Raw genomic sequence first — 13278 nt, 5'->3', positions numbered from 1 at the left:
CAATGAGAATACAGTAGGTACAGTGAGAATACAGTATGTACAGCGAGATACAGTTTGTACACAGAGAATACACTATGTACAATGTGAATACAGTATGTTCGGAGAGTACAGTATGTACAGTGAGTATACAGTATGTACAGAGAGAATACACTATGTATAGTGAGAAGACTGTATGTACAGTGAGAATACAGTATGTACAGAGAGAATGCACCATGTACAGTTTAAATACACTGTGTAGAGTGGGAATACACTATGTTTTGAGAGAATACAGTATGTACAGTGAGAATACAGCATGTACAGTGAGAATACCGTTTTTCCAGTGTGAAAACGGTATGTACAGTGAGAATACACTATGTGAAGAGAGAATACAGTGTGTACAATGTGAATACTGTATGTACAGTGTGAGTACAGTATGTACACTGAGAATACAGTATGCACAGAGAGAATGCAGTATGTACAGAGAGAATACAGTGTGTACAATGTGAATACAGTATGTACAGTGTGAAACCACCATGTACAGAGAGAATACAGTATGTACAGTGAGAATACAATATGTGCAGAAAGAACACCGTATGTACAGTATGTACAATATGAATACAGTGTGTACACTATGTACAGAGAGAATACAATATGTACAGTGTGAATGCAGTATGTTCAGTGAGAACACAGTATGTACAGAGAGAATACAGTATGTACAGAGAGAACACAGCAAGTACAGAGAAAATACAGTATGTACAGTGTGAATACAGTATGTACAGTGAGAATACAGTGTGAATACGCCATGTACAGAGAGAATACAGTATGTACAGAGAGAACACAGTATGTGCAGTGTGAATGCAGTATGTACAGAGAGAACGCAGTATGTACAGTGAGAACACAGTATGTACAGTGAGAACACGGTATGTACAGTGAGAATACAGTATGCACAGTGTGAATGCTGTATGTACAGTGAGAATACAGTGTGTACAGTGTGAATACACCATGTACAGAGAGAATACAGTATATACAGTGTGAATGTAGTATGTACAGAGAGAATACGGTATGTACAGTGAGAATACAGTCTGTACAGTGTGAATACACCATGTACAGAGCGAATACAGTATGTATAGTGTGAATACACCATGTACAGTGAGAATACAGTCTGTACAGTGTGAATACAGTATGTACAGTGAGAACACAGTATGTACAGAGAGACTACAGTATGTACAGTGAGAATACAGTCTGTACAGTGTGAATGCAGTATGTACAGTGATAATACAGTCTGTACAGTGTGAATGCAGTATGTACAGTGAGAACACAGTATGTACAGAGAGACTACAGTATGTACAGGGAGAATTCAGTATGTACAGAGAGAATGCAGTATGTACAGAGAGCATACAGTCTGTGCAGTGTGATTACACCAGGTACAGAGAGAATACAGTACATACAATGTGAATACAGTATGTACAGCGAGAGTACAGTATGTACAGTGTGTATATAATTTGTGCAGTGTTTACACACTATGTGCAGTGAGAATACATTCTGAATTATCCCACCGTACCTGAACAGGCGCTGGAATGTGGCAAACTAGGGTCTTTTCACGGTCTATGGGTCAGAAAATCTAGGATCCAGTTGCAGAGTGAGGAGCCCAGTCCTAGGTTTTGTAGCTTTGATATGATCTTGGCTGGGATTATGGTGCTGAAAGCTGAGCTGTAGTCAATAAATAGGAGTCTGATGTAGGAGTCTTTGTTGTTGAGATGCTCCAGGGATGAGTGTAAGGCCAGGGAAATGGTGTCTGATGTGGACTGGTTGTGACGGTATGCGAATTGCAGTGGATCAAGGCATTCTGGGAGTATGGAGGTGATGCGCTTCATGACCAACCTCTCGAAGCACTTCATTACGATCGATGTCAAGGCCTCCGGACGGTAGCCATTGAGCACGTTGCCTGGTTCTTCTTTGGTACCGGTATGATGGTGGTCTTCTTGAAGCAGGTGGGGACCTCGGAGTGGAGTAGGGACAGGTTAAAGATGTCCGCGAATACCTCTGCCAGCTGGTCCGCGCAGGCTCTGAGTGCACGACCAGGGATCCCGTCCGGGCCCGTCGCCTTCCGAGGGTTCACTTTCAGGAAGGCCGATCTGACTTCGGAAACTGTGACGGTGGGCATGGTTGTGTCCGAGTCTGCTGGGGCACTCGACCGCGGTTTGATGGTTTTCTGCTCGAAATGACCATAGAATGTATTGAGTTCATCGGGGAAGGGTGCGCTGCTGCTGGAGATACTGCTCGGCTTCGCTTTGGAGCCCCTTATGTTGTTTAAGGCTTGCCACAACCGACGAGAGTCCGTGATGTTAGTCTGCGACTCTAGCTTCTGACGGCCATTTTCATGGACACGAGCTTTTTATTTCCAGGTTATTTTTTAACTGAATTGAAATTCCAGATCAGACCTGGAACGTCAAAGAGCTAAAATCATATCAAAGTTTGAGGTGATGCATTTCGCCAGGGGGGATAGGGGGAGGCAATACAGATTTTTAAATTATTTGATGGGATGTGGGCGTTGCTTGTTGCTCATCCCTATGTGGATGAGCAGAGCGATCTCGGTGTCCATGTACATAGATCCCTGAAAGTTGCCACCCAGGTAGAGAGGGTTGTTAAGAAGGCGTACGGTGTGTTAGCTTTTATTGGTCGAGGGATTGAGTTTAGGAGCCGTTGAGGTCATGTTGCAGCTGTACAAAACTCTGGTGCGGCCGCATTTGGAGTATTGCGTGCAATTCTGGTCGCCGCATTATAGGAAGGATGTGGAAGCATTGGAAAGGGTGCAGAGGAGATTTACCAGAATGTTGCCTGGTATGGAGGGAAGATCTTATGAGGGAAGGCTGAGGGACTTGAGGCTGTTTTTCGTTAGAGAGAAGAAGGTTAAGAGGTGACTTAATTGAGGCATACAAGATGATCAGAGGATTGGATAGGGTGGACAGTGAGAGCCTTTTTCCTCGGATGGTGATGTCCAGCATGAGGGCACATAGCTTTAAATTGAGGGGAGATGGATATAAGACAGATGTCAGAGGTAGGTTCTTTACTCAGAGAGTAGTAAGGGCGTGGAATGCCCTGCCTGCAACAGTAGTGGACTCGCCAACACTAAGGGCATTCAAATGGTCATTGGATAGACATATGGACGATAAGGGAATAGTGTAGATGGGCTTTAGAGTGGTTTCACAGGTCGGCGTAACATCGAGGGCCGAAGGGCCTGTACTGCGCTGTAATGTTCTGTGTTCTAATTGCTCTTGAACTGAGTGACTTGAAGACAAAAAACTGATTTCAAAAGGGAACGGAATGGGCCCTCCAGGGAAATAAACTTGCAGGGTTACGGGGTGCAGCGAGGGGGCTGGCACTGACTGAATTGCCCCACAGATGGGCCAGCAAGGACTTGGTGGGCTGAATGGCCTATTTCTGTATTGTAAATGACTGTACGGTTATGACTCTTGCTGGACGGGCCGGTTTACAAACCCGGTCCACCACTGTGCCTGAATTTAAATGAAACCCGGCTAAACTTCAAGAGAGCTGGGAAAGAGAGAGACGGCAAAGAGAGTCGGGGTGAGCAGAAATATAAATCACCATCCTTGAAGCAATGAATTCAGCTTTCCTGACATTCTTCGAAACCCCTACAGCCTTTTTCTCACGAGCTGTTTGAGATACGGTTGGGAAACAATTGTATGGAGAATTCCGAAGAAAATGCGATGTGAACATTCCGGATGCAGCCATAACTCATTGAGCAATGTGGACGTCATTGTGTTATTGAAATGTCATTTAAAAATATTCAAAGGAAATGTATCATGGTTCCATTTCCACTGTGTGGGGAGGGGGCCGCAGACAGTCCCTCTGTTCAGCCAGTGTCCAGGCAGGAAATGCTGCTTGTTCTTGTGGCCTTAATAATGTCGAACTGCCAGGCTGAGGGCGGGGTTACTCCCCCTCCTCCCTCACTCCCTCTTGCGTGTTGGGTGTTCCGATGCACAAATGATCCAACACGGCTGTAGATGGTACAACTCTGTTTTATTGTCTAATCAGCGGTAACAACTAACTTCTGGCTGTGGTTCGTGCTTCACCAGCTAACCTGTGGACCCAGCCCTAGCACTATCTTAGTGAGGCACTCAGCACATGGTCTATGTCTGAGTGGCGGGCTGTGAGCTCTGTGCTCTGAGCTATCTCCTGGTAGAATGAGCGGGAACTGTGGTGTTCCCTGTTTTATAGTGCGTGTGCTCTCGCTGGTGATTGGCTGCGATGTTATGTGTGTGTTGGTTGGTCCAACTACCTGTCCATCAGTGTGTGTGTGATTGCACCATGATATGTTAATGTGGATATCATTACATCCCCCCCTTTCACAAGGATATGTGCCTACATGCTAATAAATAGAAATGTGTAGTGAGTGCATCTGAGTATGTGTATGCAATATTTACAACATGTAAATGAGGCTAAACTAAATACAGAGGAAGGTGTCAGGTGCAACAGAGCAACAAGGTTGTACCAATAACAGAACAAATGCAATCAGCAAACAACCATGAGGCCATGTTGCAGCTGTACAAAACTCTGGTGCGGCCGCATTTGGAGTATTGCTTGCAATTCTGGTCGCCGCATTATAGGAAGGATGTGGAAGCACTGGAAAGGGTGCAGAGGAGATTTACCAGAATGGTGCCTGGTATGGAGGGGAGACCTTATGAGGAAAGGCTGAGGGACTTGAGGCTGTTTTTCGTTAGAGAGAAGAAGGTTAAGAGGTGACTTAATTGAGGCATACAAGATGATCAGAGGATTAGATAGGGTGGACAGTGAGAGCCTTTTTCCTCGGATGGTGATGTCCAGCACGAGGGGACATAGCTTTAAATTGAGGGGAGATAGATATAAGACAGACGTCAGAGGTAGGTTCTTTACTCAGAGAGTAGTAAGGGCGTGGAATGCCCTGCCTGCAACAGTAGTGGACTCGCCAACACTAAGGGCATTCAAATGGTCATTGGATAGACATCTGGGCGATAAGGGAATAGTGTCGATGGGCTTTAGAGTGGTTTCACAGGTCGGCGCAACATCGCGGGTTGAAGGGCCTGTACTGCGCTGTAATGTTCTATAACGCTATAACTTCTGGAACAATGAACGACATGAAAAAAAACTCGTTAACAGTACTGTGAAACAATTCAGTGAGTCCAATGTGCAAACAGGCTCAGAAGTCAAGTCTCTCAGGTGGGCGACGAATTCGGGTTGACCGCCTCAAGGGTGGGTCAGGATCCACCGGCTGGGGAATGGGCCTGGCCACGGGCAAGAGAGGAAGAAGCAGAGTGGCAGGAAGCTCCACGAAGTCGACATCAGGGACAACAGGAGGGCGTGGCACCCGTGCATGATCTCGTAGCGAGCGCAGAACCAGGCGAAGGGCCCGCCGATTACGGCGGCGAATGGAGCCATCAGGCATACGAACCAGGAATGAGCGGGGAGCCACATGGCGGAGAACCTCGGCGGTTGCCGACCAGCCGCCCTCCGGTAGGGGTATGCGGACGTTGTCTCCAGGCGCCAAGGCAGGAAGATCAGTTGCCCGAGCGTCATGTGCCACCTTCTGCTGAGCACGCTGCTGTTGCATCCTTTGCAGTACTGGAGCATGGTCGGGTTTAGGAACATGAATGGACGGCACAGTGATCCTGAGGGTGCGACCCATCAACAGCTGGGCTGGCCAGAGGCCCGTGGACAGTGGGGCCGAGCGATAGGCCAGCAGGGCTAAACAGAAGTCAGATCCGGCATCAGCAGCCTTGCAGAGGAGCCGCTTCACAATGTGGATGCCCTTTTCCACCTTGCCATTCGACTGGGGATGCAGAGGGCTGGACATCACGTGTGTGAAGTTGTATGAAGTGGCAAAGGAAGACCATTCTTAGCTCGCAAAGCAAGGCCCATTGTCAGACATGACGGTAAGTGGAATTTCATGGTGAGCTAAGGTTTCTTTGCATGCCCGGATGACAGCTGATGATGTCGTGTCGTGCAGGCGTATGACCTCCGGATAGTTTGAGAAGTAGTCAATCAGAATGATGTAGTCCCTGCCGAGCGCATGAAAGAGGTCCCCGCCCACCTTCGCCCAGGGGGACGTGACCAACTCATGGGGCTGAAGTGTCTCAGGGGGTTGCACCGGCTGAAATCTTTGGCAGGTGGGGCAGTTGAGCACCATGTTGGCGATGTCGTCGCTGATGCCCGGCCAGTACACAGCCTCTCGGGCCCTCAGTCTGCACTTTTCAACCCCGAGATGGCCTTCGTGCAGTTGTTCGAGGACAAGCCGGTGCATGCTGTGTGGGATCACGATCCGGTCCAACTTAAGGAGGACACCATCAATGACAGCCAAGTCGTCCTGGACGTTGTAAAATTGTGGGCACTGCTCCTTGAACCACCCTTCCGTCATGTGGCGCATCACACGTGTAGAAGGGGGTCAGCCGCAGTCTCACGCGAATGTGGGCCAGACTTGCATCAGTAGCCGGCAGATTGGCCGATGTGAAGGCTACTTGTGCGTCGACCTGACAAATGAACCCCTCCGAGTCGGGCGGTGTGTTGACCGCCCTGGACAGGGCATCCGCGATGATGAGATCCTTCCCCGGGGTGTAGACCAGTTGGAAGTCGTACCTCCGGAGCTTGAGCAGAATGCGCTGGAGGCGAGAGATCATGTCGTTGAGGTCCTTCTGAATGATGCCGACCAGGGGGCGATGGTCGGTCTCCACAGTGAACTGCGGAAGACCATATACATAGTCGTGGAACTTGTCGATGCCAGTCAACAGGCCTAGGCACTCCTTCTCAATCTGCGCATAGCGCTGTTCTGTGGGGGTCATGGCCGCGAGGCATAGGCGACCGGGGCCCATGATGCAGTGTTGTCCCGCTGCAGGAGTACCGCCCCAATGCCGGACTGGCTGGCATCAGTTGAGATCTTTGTTTTCCGTGTGGTATTGAAAACGCCAGTACCGGGGCGGTGGTGAGCTTGACCTTGAGCTCCTCCCATTCACTCTGGAGTTCGGGCAGCCACTGGAATTCCGTTGTCTATTTGACCAGGTGGCGAAGAGCAGTCGTGTGCGAGGCAAGGTTAGGAATGAACTTCCCCAGGAAGTTGACCATCCCGAGGAAGCGTAGCACTGCCTTCTTGTCTGACGGCTGCTGACTGGCTGCGATGGCTGCCACTTTGTCGGCATCCGGCCGCACCCCAGACTGGGAGATGTGGTCCCCAAAAAACTTTAGCTCAGTCTGGCCAAAAGAGCACTTGGCTGGGTTAAGGCGCAGGCCCTGATCCCGTATCCGTGCAAAGACACGCTGGAGACGACTGATGTGCTCCTGTGGTGTGGTGGACCAGATGACAACGTCGTCTACGTAGACGCGCACCCCTTCGATGCCCTCCATCATCTGTTCCATGATGCGATGGAACACCTCGGAGGCCAAAATGATGCCGAATGGCATCCTATTGTAGCAGTATCTCCCAAATGGAGTGTTGAAAGTGCACAGCTTCCTGCTGGACTGATCCAATTGAATCTGCCAAAAGCCCTTTGAGGCATTACCACTCGTGATTTCTTCTCGTTTGGGTATGGGGTAGTGTTCCCTCATCATGTTGTTATTCAAATCTTTTGGGTCGATACAGATCCGGAGCTCGCCGGAAGGCTTCTTGACGCACACCATGGAGCTGACCCATGGCGTTGGCTCCGTGACCCAGGAAAGCACTCCTTGGTCCTGTAGGTCCTGCAGCTGCTGCTTGAGGTGGTCCTTGAGTGGTACTGGGACTCTACGAGGTGCGTGAATGACCGGGGTGGCGTCCGGTTTGAGTCGTATTCTGTAAGTGTAGGGCAGTGTGCCCATGCCCTCGAAAACCTCCTGGTTGTGGGCGAGGAGTGAGTGGAGCTGTGCCCTAAAGTCTGCATCCGGGAAATCGGACGTGCCTTCTGGAGACAGAGCGTGGACCCGCTGAACGAGGTGGAGGATCTTGCACGCCTGTGCGCCTAACAGGGAGTCCTTCGAGGATCCAACTATTTCAAATGATAATGTGGCTTTGTGTGAGTTGTGTGTAACATCGAGCTAGCAGGACCCCGTGGCCCGGATGATGGTTCCGTTGTAGTCAACCAGCTGACAGTGGGATGGCTGAATCGGTGGTTTAACCTTCAAGGTGTGGAAGGCTGACCATGCGAGGAGATTGGCGGAGGCACCAGTGTCCAGGTGAAATGTGATCTGGGATCGGTTGACCGTTAGGGTGGCACACCACTCATCGCCCGGATCAATGCTGTGCATGGCAGCGGCTGGTGGTTCCGACTTGGAGACATCCAGTTCTTGTGAATTACCGCAACGCGGAAGGGCTCCCTGTCTTCGGTATCGCTGGTCTGCATGTTGTCAGGATATGACTCAGTGTAGGGGGACTGAATCGCCCGCACGTCCCTGCGAGGCTGGCGGAATTGTTGGGAGTTGGCAGGTTGAGCTGCTCGACAGCGGGCAGCGTAGTGGCCCATCCTGCCACAGTGGAGGCATTGTCGCGCTTTGGCCGGACATTGCCGCTTTAAGTGGGCGGAGTCACAGTTGCCGCACCTCGTGACATCATGGTGTTCGCTGCGTTTGTTGTGTCACCACGCATGCGCGGTGCGGTCCTGCGTAGATGGCGCCTGCGCATCCCGTCCCTCTGCGTCGACGCCCCCTCTTTTGGCGCGTACAAGTGCGGAAGGCCTCGGAAAGCGCGCGAAATGGCCGCCCTCGCCCGGGCCGCGGGCCGGGAGGAACTCGATCGGCTGGACCCGCTCCGCCTCGTGGGACCCCTGCCGTGCCGTTTCGGCCGCCTGGATTTGGGAGTACCGGCTGGTCGCGTTTTCGTGGAGGACGCAGGTCTCAATGGCAGTCGCTAGGGTGAGGCGCTTTATTTTAAGGGGCTGCTGGCGTAGGGTGTCCGAGATGACCCCAAAAACTATCTGATCCTGAATCATGGAGTCGGAGGTGGCCTCATAGCCGCAGGACTGCGCGAGGATACGGAGGTGTGTCAAATAAGATTGAAAAGGCTCATCCTCACCCTGCAGGCGCTGCTGGAAGAGGTACCTCTCGAAGCTCTCATTCACTTCCACGCTGAAGTGTTCATCGAACCTCAGAAGCACCGTCTTGTACTTTGTCTTGTCCTCGCCTTCCGCGAATGCCAGGGAGTTGTAGATGTGGATGGCGTGTTGCTCCGCCGTGGAGAGGAGGAGGGCGATCTTCCTGGTGTCCGATGCATTCTCCCTGTCTGTGGCCTCGAGGAAGAGCTGGAAGCGCTGTTTAAACAGCTTCCAGTTTACGCCGAGATTACCAGCGATTCGGAGCGGCTGCGGCGGGCTGATGGTGTCCATGGAGCAGGATGGCGGATCTCTGAAAGGGTGCAGGTAGGTCTCACAGTCGCTTGTTTGCGTCCACTACTGGTATCATGGCGTGCTTTATAACCAATATTAAGCCTTTTTTCGGGAAGGTCTGTCCACGTACAGAGCCACTCACAGCGATGTCTCTCATCGCTCAGGGCCGCACCCTCACGTCTGTGTCTGAAAGTTGTGTTCACGTCTATCCACGTGAGGTTGTGGGCCGGAATTCTCCATTTGATCCAATGGTCACGCTGTCCTGAAACTCAGCTGGTCGCGGCGCAATGTGGCCGCTCACGGGATCCACCCAGCTCGCAACGCCTCGCGAGATCCAACGCGCCCTCGTAAGACGTTGCGATGTAAACCCCGCCTATTGTGGGCGGGATGGGATCACTTTTAGGAAAATTTGCATATTGAAGGAGACAGCTCGCACTGCAATGTGCAGATTCCCGAGGGAACCGAGGCGTGGGATCTACCTCCTTCGCCTTGGAGACTTCGGGCGAGTGCCGTTCCGTGCTGGTCTCCACAAACGGGGAACAGACAGAACAGCTCTCATGGGGGTCTCCCAGGGGATTGAGGCCCCCCCTCCTGTATGCCCTGTGGGCAAGGTGGTGTGCTGGCACTGCTAAGGTGATCAGCTGCCGTTGTCTGCGCATGTGCGATTGGGCTGGGGGGTGCCCTGCGTGGGTGTTGGGGGGGGGGGTGCGGGTACTCTCCCATAGTGCACTGGAGTGGTCGAGGCTCGCTTTGGGGCCCTTGGGGTGTGAAGCGCGCCAGTGTACAAAACAGGGGCATTCCTCACTGAGGCCCCTTACACAACGCGAGTCGCGGTTTATCGCCCAGTGTTCCTTGACGCTGCGAGCTCTGGGAAACGCCCGGCTGAACGCGCTCGCTATGGGACTTTATTCCCAATTCGTTGAATCGCGCCCTCAGTGTTGGCACCGGTTGGAACAGCGTGTGATTCGTACTTCCATTGAGGGAACTATTTGGCAAGCGAGTCAGGACATGTAATGGGCCATCGCGAATCCGAGCCATTCCCAGCCCAGCGGCCATTCTAACCACTGGGGCCCGGGTTAGCACGAAGAGCCTGGCAGCTGGAGCTGTTTTTAAGCGCTCCGCTTACCGCACACTCACTGCAGCCACCAGGATGGTTCAGAGAAGACCTTCCCCCCCCCCCCCCCCCCCCCCCCCCCCCCTCGGGGCGGGGGGTCCGAGGTGGACCCACAGCTCCATGCCAGTGAGGAGAGGAGGGACACATCCCCCAGATTGGTCCACAGACTCAAGCCTGCCTTCTGAACACTGCCTGGGAGGTGGTGACAGCGGCAGGAGGGGACAGCTGGTGATCCGGAGGGGTGGGGGGGGTCACTGGTGAGCCCTCTGCTCAGAGAGGGGCAGAGAACCAGGAGAGGTTCGGTAGGCCACAGTCCAGCTGTCCTCTGGTTGGGTTGACCTCTGCTGATCGCCTGCTTCCTCTGCACTGGGGCAGCGCTTCTGGGGAGTGCCAACATCTGGTGGGCCCCTGATTGAGTTTGACCCTTGATGACACAGCTGGGGTAGGAGGGTGTCCAGAGGGACGGCCTGGGTGGGCTCCCAGATGACCAGAGGCTCTCTGAGCATTTAAAGCACACAGACAGCACTCAGCAGTGTGGGCAGCCCGGAGCCTGTAAGAAGCACGAGGGGGGGGGGGGGCAAGCAGCAGCAATGGCGGTCTGAGCCAGGCCACGCCGATCCCGAGGGGGGGGGGGGGTGCCGAGTCCACAGACTTGGCATACGCTGCTCCCGTTGCTGCCCCCTGCCCAGGTTTTGCATGGACTTGCTGGCACAGGGTACAAACTTCGAAACTGCCGGCGGCGTTGGAACCAGCGCTGGGCACAGAACGGACTTTTTTCCATTTTCCCGCGATCCTCCGCCGCACCGTGCTTCCGGCTTCCAGTCGCGTAGCGGAGAGTCCAGCTCCGAATCCCAGCTGGCACAGCAGCGCCGCGCCCCTGGAGTACTGCAATGTGGGGGGGCGCCGAGGGACTGCCTATGTTCCCAGACGGACATCCGAGATCTCCCAGCTCCTGCTTCAACGCTGGGATGGGGCAGTCCATTCCTGGTGTCCATTTCTCCTTCGGCCTGCAGTGTAGAGGCTGATTATCTGGTCATGGGGCGTCTTGGGGGACCTTGCTGTTGCCACTTGCTGCATTGTAACTGTGACTGCATTTCAAAAGTCCTTCATTGGCCGTAAAGCCCTTTGGGGGGTGGAGGGGGGCGGAGTGGTCCTGAACTCTTCCTGCCAGAATCTACCTTCAATAGCCCCTTAACCAATGTCCTCCCATCTCTACAGCCTCTCTGAAGAAGTTCTTTATCGATGCCGGATAGATGTCGAGTGTCCATTACTCTGTTGAAGGAGTCATTTTTTTTCTTGCTGTCACATCCTGGTCGGAATACAATGGTGCTTGTCATGCCGGGAAGACGGGATCAGCTGTGGAATGTAACTGTCCGGAAAAGTGGAAATGTAATTAGACCCAATCTGCTGACTCCTGAGCCCTGGGTCAGAGCAGCTGTGTGAGGAGTCCCTGTGTGTACGACAGGGCCAGTGAGGGGTGGGCGGAGGGAGGGACAGAGGGAGGCCCGGAGGGAGAGGGTGTAAGGGAGGGTCGCACACACGGGAAGGCTGAGGTTTGGGGGGATGGTCCTGGAGCATCAACAGCTCCAGGCACTGGGAACACAGTCAGGTGTAAAAATGAAAACACACGGAAAATAACATGAATGTGCTGATAATTAAATTCATCTTTGCATTTTCTTGTTGCCGGTTTCTGCTTGGTCTGGTGTAGGCTCTGTCATGATCTGAAAACATGCAACCAATGAACACTCAGAATAGGACACAACCAATGGGCAGTCAGGACACTCAGAGGTGGCTTCACCACAAGGGGGCATGACATAAACACTATAAAAGGGATGAGGCACTCACACCCTGCCTCTTTCCACAGACAGACATCTAGAGAGTTAGACAGGGTCGATCAGCAGCATCACACCCCAGCACGTGGCTTAGAGCAAGCTGCTACAGTTAGACTGAGTTACAACAGTTAGATTAGCAGAGAGTCGAACTCATTTGAGAACTGTGTTAATAGTTCAATTAACACTTGAACTCATTTCAGAGGCTGGAGCATCCTTTAGTTAAGACTGCGTCAAGTAGCAGCCCGTGTTATCCGAAGCAGCAGAACACACAGGCTCGTGTTGGACTTTGTGAGAGGCGGCTTGTTCCTTTATACAAAGCAACTAATTCAGAATAAGAGAATTCCCTTCTGTTGCTGAATTCCCCAGGCAGCGTGGCACAGTGCGTATCACTGCTGTCTCACAGTGCCAGGGCCCCGGGTTAGCACTGCTGTCACACAGCGCCAGGGACCCGAGTAAACACTGCTGTCTCACGGTGCCAGGGCCCCGGGTAAACACAGCTGTCTCACAGTGCCAGGGACCCGAGTAAACACTGCTGTCTCACAGTGCCAGGGCCCCGGGTTAACACAGCTGTCTCACAGTGCCAGGGACCCGAGTAAACACTGCTGTCTCACAGTGCCAGGGACCTGGGTTAACAATGCTGTCTCACAGTGCCAGGGACCCGGGTTAACACTGCTGTCTCACAGTGCCAGGGACCCGGGTTAACACTGCTGTCTCACAGAGCCAGGGACCCGGGTTAACACAGCTGTCTCACAGTGCCAGGGACCCGAGTAAACACTGCTGTCTCACAGTGCCAGGGACCCAGGTTAGCACTGCTGTCTCACAGTGCCAGGGACCCGGGTTAGCACTGCTGTCTCACAGTGCCAGGGACCCGGGTTAGCACTGCTGTCTCACAGTGCCAGGGAGCCGGGTTAACACTGCTGTCTCACAGTGCCAGGGAGCCGGGTTAACACTGCTGTCTCACAGTGCCAGGGACCCGGGTTAGCACTGCTGTCTCACAGTGACAGGGACCCGG

The sequence above is a fragment of the Scyliorhinus torazame genome, chromosome 2 (genome assembly GCF_047496885.1).
Source record: "Scyliorhinus torazame isolate Kashiwa2021f chromosome 2, sScyTor2.1, whole genome shotgun sequence".
Classification (NCBI taxonomy): Eukaryota; Metazoa; Chordata; class Chondrichthyes; order Carcharhiniformes; family Scyliorhinidae; genus Scyliorhinus; species Scyliorhinus torazame.
Note: the sequence above shows the minus strand (reverse complement) of the source record.